We start from the raw sequence: 13,136 nt of genomic DNA on the forward strand, positions 1-13,136 counted from the left end.
GCTCTCCCACCTTAGGTTATCTGGGAAGGCTGAGCAGGAAAGCTGGTCTTCTCCCCTCCCGCTGCCAGAGCTGCACAAGAAACAGCCAGCTGTGGTGGGACACTTAAATCAGATCCAGAGTCTCATGTGAAATGTGAAACTGTTCAGGCTTCAACGGGAAAATCACTCATCGTAACGCCGACTGCCAGAGAGATGGCGATTGGCGTGAAAAATGACAAGAAATAGATATCGCCAGCGGTGACGGCAGGAACGGTGGGTTATCAGGCCAAGGTCTGGAGGCCGCAATGATAAAAGTTTCAGAAGGCAATTACGTCTGAAAAAGAAAAGAAAAATAGAGCCTCGACATGTAAGTGTCGATCACAAAAGGAAACAGATTCTATAAACAGAAATGTAGAAAAATAGAAACTGTCCAATAAAAACAATAGAAGAAAGCCTCAAAGGAGATCCCAGCAGGACTCTGGGGACGGTTGTGGCATGGAATTCTGTATGAAGAAAAGGGTGTAGAGATGACATAATTTAAGACCCCCCCCAAAGAGGGGGAATACTCACACCTCTGAGGGGCTTAATTAACCTTCAACTCTGAACAAACTTGATACCACCAAGACACAGCACGGTCATGACAAAGGGAGATCCTTGACAGCCGTATATGCTTCTTCCTGTGGGGAAGCCATAAGTTACTGCAGAGTTCTCATCCGAACCATGTGGTCAGGAGGCAGGCTCTTGACATGCTACACGACTGAGGGAAAAAGTCAGAAAGTATCCCGGTGACAGTATTAAGCACAGAAGGACAGAGAGTGGGAGAGGCAGCTCAGTGGTTAAGAACACACACTGCTCTCGCAGGACCAGGACTCCATCCCTGGCACCCACATCTGACAGCTCACGACAATCTCCAGCGCCAAGTAATCTGACACCTCCAGCCTCCACTGTACACACACACACACACACACACACACACACACACACACACACACACACAGAGAGAGAGAAAGAGAGAGAGAGAGAGACAGAGAGACAGAGAGACAGAGAGAGAGAGAGAGAGAGAGAGAGAGAGATATGCATGCACGGGCACAACTACAAATAAATAATATAAAAGATTACCTGAGACATGAATGGTAAATGATAAGCTCTTTACAAAAAGAAAAGAAGGGACTGGAGATTAAGATGCCCTAATGGTTAAGAGCATGGGCTGCTTTTCCAGAGGACCCTGGTTCAATTCCAACAACCACATGGTGGCTAATTACTGCCTGTAAAACCAGCTCTAAGGAATCCAACAGCACTTCTTACCTCCCTGGGCTCCTCTATGGAGACTGGCATGGTGACAGAGGCAGAGACAGGGAAAGCTCCATGAGTTTGAGGCCACCCTGGTCTACATAGTCAGTGTCAGGCCAGCCAAGGCTATATAGTGAGACCCTGTCATGGAGAAGGGGAAAAAAAGGAAGGAAGGAAGGAAGGAAGGAAGGGAGGGAGGGAGGGAGGGAGGGAGGGAGGGAGGGAGGAAGGAAGGAAAATGAGAAATCCTAGAATATCAGGAAGGTAGCTAAACACTAGAACGTTATAAAAACATTTTTAAAATGTTTTGTGTATGGTTGTTTCCTGCATTGTCAGCCTGTGTGACACGTGTGCCTGGTGCCTGTGGAGGCCAGAAGAGGAGTCAGATGCCCTGAGACTGGAGTTACAGAGGTTGTGAGCTCACAGGTGGGTGCTGGGAGCTGAACCCAGGTCCTCTGTAAGAGCAGCCAGTACTCTTAACCACTCCAGCCCCAAAAAGTATTATTTTAAAATACCAATGCGGCTCTAAATATATGTGAAAAATACTAAAGATGCTTATAAAAATAACCCTAGCTACCTAGGGGGCTGAAGCAGGAAGACAGAAAATTCAAGGGCTATTTAGGCTACAAAGCGAGAAAACGAAACAAACAAACAGAAAATTTATGATAGAGAAATTAAAATAAAATTCTTGTTTTTGCTGCTGTGGGCTTGTTTGTTTGGTTTGGTTTGGTTTACCAAGACGGGGTTTCTCTGTGTATCCCTGGCTGTCCCGTAACTTGCTCTGTAGACCAGGCTAGCCCCAAACTCACAGAGATCCTCCAGCCTCTGCCTCCTAAGTGCTGGGATTAAAGGTGTGAGCCATCATCACCACCATCTGGCTAAAATTAAGTTCTAAAAAGAAACAAGTAGAGAACAAACATCAGAAACGATGAAGTGACAGGCACAAGCTCTGGTCCATTAAATAATTACATCAATAATTACATCAGCCATGAGTGTCTCCTAGAGCAATTATAAGACACAGTCTGGCAGAGTGAATGCAGTACACTAACTACATATAAGGGGCTTCCAACCACTTGGGCAGCTTGACAGCTCATGGGTAGAAGATCTATCATGCAACTATTAACCAGAGGAAAGCAGGTTGCCGTATGAATATCAGGTAAAGTAGGGCTTTGGAGCAGAAATAAGTTCCAGAAACAGACAGAAACAATGTATGAGGGTGAAGGGCCAGTGCACCAAGACAGGGCAATTCTAAGTGTGTTACTCAAAATCAAAACTGTGAAAGAGTTACAACTGAAAAGGAAGTAGGTAACTCTGCCGGTAGATTTGGTAACTTCTAGAATGAGAAGGAATAGCAGTATGGTGATTTGTATATGCTTGGCCCAGGGAGGGGCACCATTTGGAGGTGTGGCCTTGTTGGAGGAATTGTGTCACTGTGGGTGTGGCCTTAAGGCCTTCATCCTAGCTGCCTGGAAGCCAGTCTTCTCCTAGTGGCCTTCAGATGAAGATGTGGAACTCTCATCTCCTCCTGCACCGTGCCTGCCTGGACACTGTCGTGCTCCTACCTTGATAATAATGGACTGAATCTCTGAATCTGTGAGTTAGCCCTCCACCCCCACGAAATGTTGTCCTTATAAGAGTTGTCTTGGTCATGGTGTCTGTTCACAGCAGAAAACCCTAAGACAAGCAGTAAGGATATAGAAGAAGTGCCATTACCACCCAACAGGAGCTCAAGTAAGGCTGGAGACACTCCGCCTAACAAAAGCAGAAATGCATAATCTTCTAGTATAATCTACACTAATAATCTACACTAGTGTAACAGCAGGAGCCTGTGAAGAACCTGGCTGTCCCTCCTTGCTTCCCTCCTTCCTTAAGGTGGGGTCTTTCTTTTTTCGTTGTTCGTTGCTGCATAGCCCAGGCTATCTGGCCCAGGAGTTTCTAGCCTCTGCCTCCCATCTCTCCATAGGAGCCCCGGGAATTATAGACACGTGCATTAGCATGCCTGGCTTTATGTGGGATCTAGGAGTTCGCATGCTTTTTCACTCTTGCACACTAAGTGGTTTACATACTGAGCTACTCCGCAATTCTAGGCACTTTTTTATTCTTCATGGCTCCAAACTGGAAGGGTGCCAGGGGAGTGTCCCAGGTCAAGTATGAAGCCTACTTTCCTCAAAGTGAAGAATGTCTTTGCATTCCTAGCTTGCAGAGATATTTGGTACACCAAGCGCTTTTCCATCGATATTGAAATGGTTGCGTGATTTGTGTCAACATGATGAATCCCACTGATTGGTGTTCAGATGTCAAACTGATCTGAGGCCCACTCAGTCACAATGTGTCATCCTTTTTATATACTGCCGGAATTGGTTTGAAGTTTGGCATTATAGACTTTTGTGGCAGGAGAGTTATTGCAATGTTTTGTTTTGTTTTGTTTTCCCATTTGGTTTTGGTTAGGAGGGTAACACTGCTTTTACATAACCAATGAACCAGGATTCCTTTTCCTCTAAGTTCTGAAAGAGTTAGTGTAAAATGAACTTGAACTTTTTCTCTCCTGGAATGCCTGATGGAATCCATTTATTCGTCACCGAGTCTTCCTCTTCCCTCTGCTCCCTTCCTAAGGCAAGAGTAGTGTGTGTGGAATTCGGGGGTGTGGCGGGGGTGGTGGTGAGGCAAATGCCACAAATCTGACTTGTTTCCCCAGCTGCACAAAAGAAGGAGAATGGCCTAAGGTGTGAATGGGGCTGTGGCTGAAGCTGCAGGCCCATTCAGATCTCTCAAAAGCCATGGTTCCTGCTGTAGCCCTCATGGCAAGAATTCAGTTAAGTCATGTCACCCCCCAGGGACAAGCCTAATACCACATTGACTAGCAAAAGGAAAAGGTGACAGGGGCCAGGGGCCCTTTATGAACCTGAAACAGAGACAGACTGGACTAAACTCTGCAGACTGTTCCGTTCTACCTGTATGGAGCCACTTGCTTTAAGGTCGGTTGACTGTAAAGACCATTAGTTAGCAGCTGAAGGTGGCAGAGTGGCTTAGCGAATGGTGGCACACACCCATGGTGTCAGCTGCTGCAAGTCGAGATAGCAGAATTGCTTGAACCTACAAGCTCAAGACCAGCCAGGGAAAACTTATGAGGGCTTGTTTCAAACACACAGACACCCACCTACCTCTGTGCCCCCAATCTCAGAGCTGGCAGTATAGCTCAGAAGCAGAGTCCTGGGCTACACCTCGAGCCTTACCGGCAACCACCAATTTTAGGACCCCTCCTGTGTGTCACAGGTGACATTGATGAAGTTGGTTACATGTGTGCAGACCACAGACAGCTTCCTAACCTTCCATTCCCTTCCCCAGGCTGCCACACATAAAAACCCCTTAACTGAATTCTTGGTGAGGTGAATTTGAGACCTGCTTTCCCATCTCCAGAGATGGCCGCTTCATGAAGAAACTTTTTTTTTTCACTTGTGAAACTCATTCTAGTGGTTGACATTCTGTGAAGTGGACAAAAGGGGTCCATTTCTCCAAACAACTCACCATCGTTTATTTGAGTCAGGGTCTCACTAGTAGCCTAGGCTATACTGGAACTTACTGTGTGGCCTAAGCTAGCCTTGAATTCACCTGCCTTAGCCTTTGTAGTAGTGGGATTGTAGGCACGTGTGGTCATGCTTAGCGAACCAAACTCATGAGGGCCAGTGTCAGATATCTTCTGCTCACCACCTCATTTTGTGAGGCAGGCAGGATCTCTCACTAAACCTAGAGTTTACCACTTCTAGTAGACTGGCTGCTTGCAAGCCCTATATCCTGTTTTTGAAGACAAGGAAATATAATCTGGAAACCTCCCCATCTAAAATAAAGCAGTACGGCAATACATGTCTGGAATCCCAGCAACCAGAGGCCAAGACCAGAGGATCACTGAGAGAGTTTTAAACCAGCCTGGTCTACACAGCAAGTAGCCCTGCCAGGCCTATATAGCAAGATCTTGTCTCAAAAAGAACAAAACCAGAGTCCAGGCTGTCACTCAGTGGTAGAGTAGTTGCCCAACATGCACAACTCCTGGCTCAGACCCCATGTACCAAATAAAACCAGGCTTGGGGGTAACCTGTGGTTACCACTTGGGAAATAGAAACAGGAAGATCAGACATTTGAGATTAGCCTGATCTACATGAGACCCTGCTTGCTCATGGAGACTGCTTTTCCAAACACATGACTAATGAGAGTGGGGTGCTTACGAGCACCCCTCTGTTTGTGGAGACACGAAGGTGGTAAATCCCTCATCAAGGACTTGTTGTTGACTGCAGTGTTTGATGGAGACTGGTGGAGTCTGTATTCTGTATAACCATGAATCAATTCTTTCTTGTTCCGCTGAAGTAGACCCGTGTCTTTATGGTCTGTTTCATTTTCCATGCAGCTTTGAACAGTATATTTTGATTTTAGAATGAAGTCATAAGACCTCAGAATCGTCCACAGATGGTCTCTTTCTAAAATCTGAGTGTGTGTCCGGGGGTGTTTTATGAAAGCGATGTTGCAGTGTAGAGGGAGATTAGGCTCAAATGAAGCTTGGCATAAAACACACTCAGTGTCTGGGGAATGTCCTTGTTTTGATTGCAGGGTTCAGTCTTGTCTGGGTGATGATAGTGATGTCTTTAACATATAGATACTTTTCTGTTTTTTTTTTTCAGTTCAGGTTTTGTAGGCTTGTTTTAATTCTCTATCATGTCCCCAATCTGCCCAGATTTAAACCTTGGAAGGAAGACTGGCCTCTGGGATTAGCCGTGAGACTATGAGGTGGCACCGACTTCCACCCATTTGTGCACTCTTGGGTCCAGAGTGATTTTGAGCCAACAGTGAACACGTGCTGGGGTGCAGAGTGGGTTTGGAAAGTGCTCGAGACACGTACTTTTTACTAACCCCATTGTGGAGTGGGGAAGAAAGGAAGAGACAGTATTTTCTCCCAGAATGTTGGCTCAAAAGCAATGTACCCAATTGTCGGCTTTCAAATGCTTTGAGTTAAGACTCTTTCTTCCCTGGGGCAGGCCTGGGACTTGCTCATTCCTTCATTTTGAGTCTCTAGCTCACTCAGGGGAAGTGGGTTATTTGAACATTCCTATTATGTGAACATAACCTCTAAGAGAAGTGTTACATGAACAGGTCCTTAGAGGTTGCAGCAATGCCTCAGAACAAAGATCTCCCCCCTCCCTCTCTCCCTCTCTCACTGTCCTCTCTCCCTTTCTCCTCTCTTCTCCTCTACCTTTCCTCTTTCTCCCTTTTCTTCTTTCATTCCTTTCTCTCCTTCCTGTCTTTTTCTTTGAGACCGTGACTTAAGTAGACCATGCTGGCCTTGAACTCATGCAACCGAAGATGAATGTAAACTTCCAGTTCCTTTTGTCTCCTCCTCCTGAGTGCTAGGATTACAAACCTCTGCTACCAAAGTCTGTTTTTATGCCATGCTAGGGGCTCTTCCTCCACCACTCTTCTACCTAACTCATTAGGAAACACACACACACTCTCTCTCTCTCTCTCTCTCTCTCTCTCTCTCTCTCTCTCTCTCTGTGTGTGTGTGTGTGTGTGTGTGTGTGTGTTGTTTTAGGTTTTTCAAGACATGGTTTCTCTGTGTACCCCTAGCTGTCCTGGACCTCAATTTGTAGACCAGGATGGCCTCGAACTCAGATCCACCTGCCTCTGCCTCCTGAACCCTGGGATTAAAGGTGCGCCCCACGGCCTTTAATCTTAGGTGAGGTCGGGTCTCTTGATCGAACTCAGAGCTTACTGATACGGCTTGTCCTGTTAGGGAACCTGCTTCCAGTTCTAGGAGATGGAGTTCTCAGCCTCTTCTCCACTTCCCCTTCCCCTTCCCCTTCTTTTTCCCTTCTCTTCCTCCTCTTCTCTTCCTCCTGCTAAGTATTTTCTGCTGGAGTTTCTCTGAATTTCTGCTGTGCCTAAGCTATTATTAGAACCATCCATGAAGTTCTTAATTTCTGAGCTGTGGGATGTTATTCTGGTTCCTTTTCTTCAAAGATTCTGATTTCGACAACCTATTGCTAAGTTTCCCTCTTGGTAGTTTGTGTCCGTTCCTTGCCCACTGATGGCCACATCTGTGTCACTCAGGGTCCATCCTGGCTGGCTCTTCTCTTCACTGCTTGCCAGATTTTTCTAGGGCTTTGCATGTCTAATAATGTTAATGGAATCCTGGACATTATCTATCAAAAGCAAAGAAGTCCTGGGCAATGTCCCTCTCTCCATGGATGGCTCTTCCTCCTCTCCTAAAAATGTTTGTGATTAAGGTACAGAAGCTAATATAAAATTGCCCTTTCTGGATAAAGATGACTGTGACTGACAAAAAGCCTAACCCATGCCCTCATTGTCTTTTTTGTTTGTTTAAGACAGGGTCTCATCTTGTAACCCTGGCTGTCCTGGAATCCACTCTGTAGACCAGGCTGGCCTTGAACTCAGAGATCCACTGCCTCTGCCTCCCCAGTGCTGGGACTAACGGACTGTGCCGTCATCACCACCACCGCTGACTCCTCACAGTCTTTTCACTGAGAATTGGTGGACTGTTGTCATCTTGCCCTTGAAGACCCCAAGACAGCCCATCAGTCTCGCTGCTCAGCCCTCTCTGCTCGGTGCAGGCAGAACTCCACAGACGAGACGAGCTGCCAAAGCAAACAGGCTGATCACCTCAGTCCCCTCCTTTCTCCTTGTGATTGCTCAAGTAGCCACAGCTTTCTCCCCTCTTATCTCCCCCACTCCCAGCTCTTTCTCAGCCTTAGAAGAAGTCTGGTTCTCAGCACCAAGGAAAAAAGACTAGCGATAGGCTGGGAAGGTGGCCCAGTCAAGCATCAGGACTTAAGTCTAGATTTTCCCAGCACTCAATAAAAGCCAAGTATAGGAGGACCTAGCTACAAGTGGAGTGGTGGTAGGGTAGAGACCAGTGAGTCTCCAGGACTCAGGTTGTAAGTACACACCACCATGCCCAGCTTTTACAGAGCTTTCCACTTGCACAGCAGACATTTTTATCCACCAAGTCATCAGTCTCTCCAGCTCCGATTAATTTTGTTTTTAGATTTCCTTTTAATCTTAAGTGTATGGTAATTTGCCTGCATGCATGTTTGTGTACCACATGTGTGTAGTGCCCACAGATGCCAGAAGAGGGCATTGGATCTGGAACTGGAATTCCAGATGGTTGCGAGTCACTGGGATTTGAACTCAGGTCCTCTGTAAAAGTGGTCTTGCTCTCACTGAGCCATCTTTCCAGCTCCCCTGTACCAGCTCATGCACACACATATAAATGGAAACAAATAACAGTCTACACACACACACACACACACACACACACACACACATACACACACACACACACACACACACACACACACAAACCCTCTCCAACTGAGACATGAGTGATTCTTTCCCATCACCCTCTCCTTGTATACAGCTGCTGCTCCCTCACCCAGCAGCTCCCTACCCCCTCTACCCTGTCAAACTCATTCCCATTCTTCAAAGAATCCGGCAGGCCTCCCTCTGAGCCCTGTGGCAGGAGGGTTAGGATGGGTTGTTGTTGAAGGCATTCCCGGGTCCTAACCACAAAGGAGCGTGCATGTCTGGGGGGTCCCGCCTGGACCAGGAGGCACCTCCCATCAGAAAATGGGGCTGGGGTTCTTCTGTTATCTCTGGTTTTGCTTTTCTTCGTGATGTGAGAAAGAACAACCAGGAGGAAGAAGGTCTGCCCCGTGCTTCGGGTTTCAGTTTACAAGGCTGAGTTCATTTTTATACATATGGTTTTGTTTGTTTCAGCCCACCAAATACCTTCAACACTCCAGGGGCCCTCATGTTTCACAGTGTGGTGTGCACCAGTGTATAAAAGTGGGGAATAGGCTGGGTGGCCTGTTGGGGTAGGAGGTGCATGACCCCTCACTCCTTGGGTCTCCTTGGGTGTTTTCCCCATGGTTCTGGGAAGACATCAGCCCATGCTGGCTTGGCCGGGTGCTTTCTCTCCACAGGATGGGGCTGTCCTTGGTTCATGTCAAGGTCCTCAGCTCTAGACTGTCCTGGGGAAAATACCCAGTTGCTGGGTACTGAATCACATCTAGTAATCTGTATGAGTATGAAAGGGTTCGACCTATGCATGCATTTAGCCAAATTATTCCAGAATCCCAGAGCCGAGCATGTGTCCCTCCACTGGTGGCTCTGGGCCTCCCCAGCCTGGGGTCAGCTGGGTTACGAAGTTTAACCGATTTGCGATGTATCTGCCATTACTCTCTGCGTGTCTGATGTGTGTCACCCACCGTGGTATGTGTCTATAATAGATCGGGGAGATGAGGGTAGGAAATCCTTGGGGCTTGCTGCTCAGTCAATCTAACCGAATCTGCTAATTCTTAGTTCAATGAGAGACCCTGTCTCAAAGAAATTAGGCTGTGGGGTGGGGGGGGGCTGGAGAGATGGCTCAGAGGTTAAGGACACTGTCATAGGACCTAGGTTCAGTTCCCAGCACACACACGGCAGCTCACAATCAGTCCCCAGTCCTAGAGGATCCAATATCCTCTTCTGGTCTTGAGGCCACCAGGAAGGAATGCATGTAGTACACAGACATACATGCAGGCCTAATACTCACATATAAAATTATATCTATATATTTTTTGAGACAGGGCTTCTCTGTATAGCCTTGGCTATCCTGGAACTTGCTGTATAGACCAGGCTAGCTTCAAACTCACAGAGATCTGCTTGCCTCTGCCCACCGAGTGCTGAGATTAAAGGCGTGTGCCACCACCACCAGACTAAGATAATATTTGTTAAACGTTGGAGACTCTGAGGCCTCTCTCTAAGACTTCGTTATCCTTCTGCCTCTGGTACCTTGTGCATCTATCTCTACCCATGGACCTTTTCATAACCTTCTCATCCAAGGTTCAGAACCTTCAGGAAGACTTCCAAGCTAAAATCTGCCTATCACCTCCTCCACCACCATCATAGCCAACTCTTAGCAAGCAGGTCTCAAGAGCCCAGTTAAAAACTTCCCACATGCTGTCCTCTGGAAGCCTCCCAGCACCGCAGGCTGATGACACCACTATGCTTTTTAATGAGGCGGCCACTGAAGCGCCGGGAAGACCAGGAACTTGCACTGGTTTTTTTTGCAGCCTGTGGGAACGGAGGCTGCATCCAAGTGCAGACATCCGAGAGCAAAACTTGCTCTTAACCATTGCAACACATGATAGCCGAGAAGGTGACTGTGGTGGCCTCCAACACCATCCCTAACCACTCGTGATCCTTACCCATTAGGATCCTACCAGGAGGCCAGAAGAGAAACTTTGTATTATTATTATTATTATTATTATTATTATTATTATTATTATTATTATTATCTTTACTGTGTGTGAGTGGTGTGTGTGTGCCTAAGTGTGGGCACACGCATACCCCGGTCTGTGCGTGGGGATCCCAGGACAACTTTCAGGAGTTGTCGTCTCCTGCTAGCATGGATTCTGGGGATGAATCCAGGTTATCTGGCTTGCACAACAAGCATCTTGCCTGCTGAGGCATCCTGCTGACCATCACCTTGCGAACTTATTCAGGGGCCTCTGAGGAACCCTCAGTTCCTGCAGGATGCTCCTCTCAGGATACCCACAATTCATTCATTCTTTCTTTTTTTAAAAAAATATTTATTTTATTTATGTGAGTACACTGTAGCTGTCTTCAGACACACCAGAAGAGGGCATCAGATCTCATTACAGATGGTTGTGAGCCACCATGTGGTTGCTGGGAATTGAACTCAGGACCTCTGGAGGAGCAGTCAGTGCTCTTAACTGCTGAGCCATCTCTCCAGCGCCCCCCCCCACAATTCTTTCTAGCACTATTTCTTCTTACTCTCCAGGACCCAGCCCAGAGCTGGTGCGTGTGTGTGTGTGTGTGTGTGTGTGTGTGTGTGTGTGTGTACATGCATGTGTGTGTGCGTGCATGTGTGTATGCATGTGTGCTTACATGCGTGTATGCATGTGTGTGTGTCTGCACACTCAGGCACATGTAATGAGTGAATCCAATCCAGTGTGAATGGATCCAGAAGAGGACCGGGAGTGGAGTGGCTCAGTGAGTACTGACTTGGTGACTTAAGATTAAGTCCTACCCCCGCCCCTTCACCCTTTTGAGTCTCTGTTTTCTCATCCTTAGAGAGAGGCAATGAAGAAACGAGAAACCCGAAGACTAGTACATCTGACTTTCGCAGTGAGGTAAGGTGATGGTGATTCTAGTCTAGGTCCGGGGATGAGGACTTTGGACCTGCCCCTTGCTCTGCCAAATGTGCATGTTTACATCCCGGGCTCCCCTGAAACACAAGCCAATCCAAAAGGCCACTGAATTCCTTCAGAGAAAGGCCTAACAGAGCCCCCTGCCTCCACCGAGTTCAGCCGAGCAAGCTGACTACACTGTGTGCGCCTCAGGGGTTCATTTCTGCGGCTGGAATCTGTGAGAGAACTCCAGGCCTCTAATTGGAACCGTTTGTCCTTCCAGCAAACAGCAGGTGGCCGGGCCAACTGAGAAAGGTGAGCATCACCACAGTATGTGTCCTCTGACCTGTTCATCCGACTTCTGGGAATCAGTCCTAAAGAAATACCTCCAAATATGGGAAGGATTATGAGCAGATAGGCTCCTGGCAGCATTCCCCCTGACAGCAGAGGAGAGAGAGCTGTGGCTCCACCTGCCTGGCTGGCTGGTGTCCCGGATGGGCGTGTCCAAGAAGCTCCATTCAACCTAGGAGCAAGTTCAAAACTGTGTACCCGGTGATGCGCTATGGAAGCCGCTCACATCAAATACCAGGATGAGCATGCAGCTCCAGCTGCACGAGGGAGGCATTATGGGAAATCTTTGTTTCCATTTTCCCAATTCTCTGCAATGTGGTTCTGGTTAAAAGTATATTGTAAATAAAGAAGCAATTAAAAGTGAAGAAGGAAATGGCTAGTTTTCAGACACCACACACACACACACAATATGAATATGAATATGATTTCTGAGTTGGTGAAAAGCAGTTTCTGTAGAACCACTGGCATGGTCTGCTTTAGATTTCTTTGTCTTTCTGCAGACAATGGAAACCCACCCTGGCTGATGCTAATAAGTAGAAAATGTTGAGGGGAAATACTCAGGAAAGAAAGACCTGGCTGTGTCTTCTTCCAGTCTCAGTCCATCTGTGTGTGTAAGCGGGTGTGTGTGTGTGTGTGTGTGTGTGTGTGTGTGTGTGTGTGTGTACTTGTATATGTGTATGTCTGTGTGTGCATGATTTGTATGTGTGTGTCTTTGTGTGTATGTATGTTTGGCTTGTATGTGTACGTATGCGTATATGTGTGGGGTTTGTATGTGTGTATGTGTGTGCATGTATCTGTGTGTGTGTCTGTGCACACATGTGCATGTATGATTTATATGTGTATGACTGTGTGTATGCATATATATGTGTGTGTGTATATGTGGGTGCATGTATGTATGTGTGTGCATGTGTGGTCACATGCAAGTGGAGTGGAGACCCATATTCCATGTCTTCCTCAGTCATTCCCCATTTTATTTTGGGACAGGCCTTTCTCTATACCCTGGAGCCCATTAGTGGATGGGCTCTGTAGCCTCAGGGCCCTCCTGTCTTTGCCTCCCCAGTGCTGGGCTTGCAGAAGCCCATGCTGCACCCAGATTTTCTGTGGGTGTTTTGGGTTCTCATTTTTGCCTGGCAACTGCTTTACTGTCTGAGTCATTCCCCAGCGAGATACTTACTTTAACAAAGGCAGTGTATGCGCAATCTTAACTTCTGCTTACTGTTTTATTTTATTTACAAAATAGTTTATTTCAACAGCGTTCCTGTTTGTAAATGTGAAGTTTTACCATATTTCAAGTGGGAGATGTTGTATTTATGTGAC

The 13,136-nt window shown here is 47.0% G+C and overlaps 1 long non-coding RNA gene across 1 annotated transcript; it reads left to right on the forward strand.

The window, feature by feature from the left end:
• The first annotated feature begins 2,756 nt into the window (after positions 1 to 2,756).
• On the forward strand, positions 2,757 to 12,168 carry LOC134479609 (uncharacterized). Its single transcript, XR_010053152.1, has 3 exons — positions 2,757 to 2,862; positions 11,413 to 11,471; positions 11,752 to 12,168. It is a non-coding gene; the product is annotated as an uncharacterized LOC134479609 (long non-coding RNA).
• The last annotated feature ends 968 nt before the right edge of the window (positions 12,169 to 13,136 follow it).

This window comes from Rattus norvegicus, chromosome 7 (assembly GCF_036323735.1).
Source record: "Rattus norvegicus strain BN/NHsdMcwi chromosome 7, GRCr8, whole genome shotgun sequence".
Classification (NCBI taxonomy): domain Eukaryota; kingdom Metazoa; phylum Chordata; class Mammalia; order Rodentia; family Muridae; genus Rattus; species Rattus norvegicus.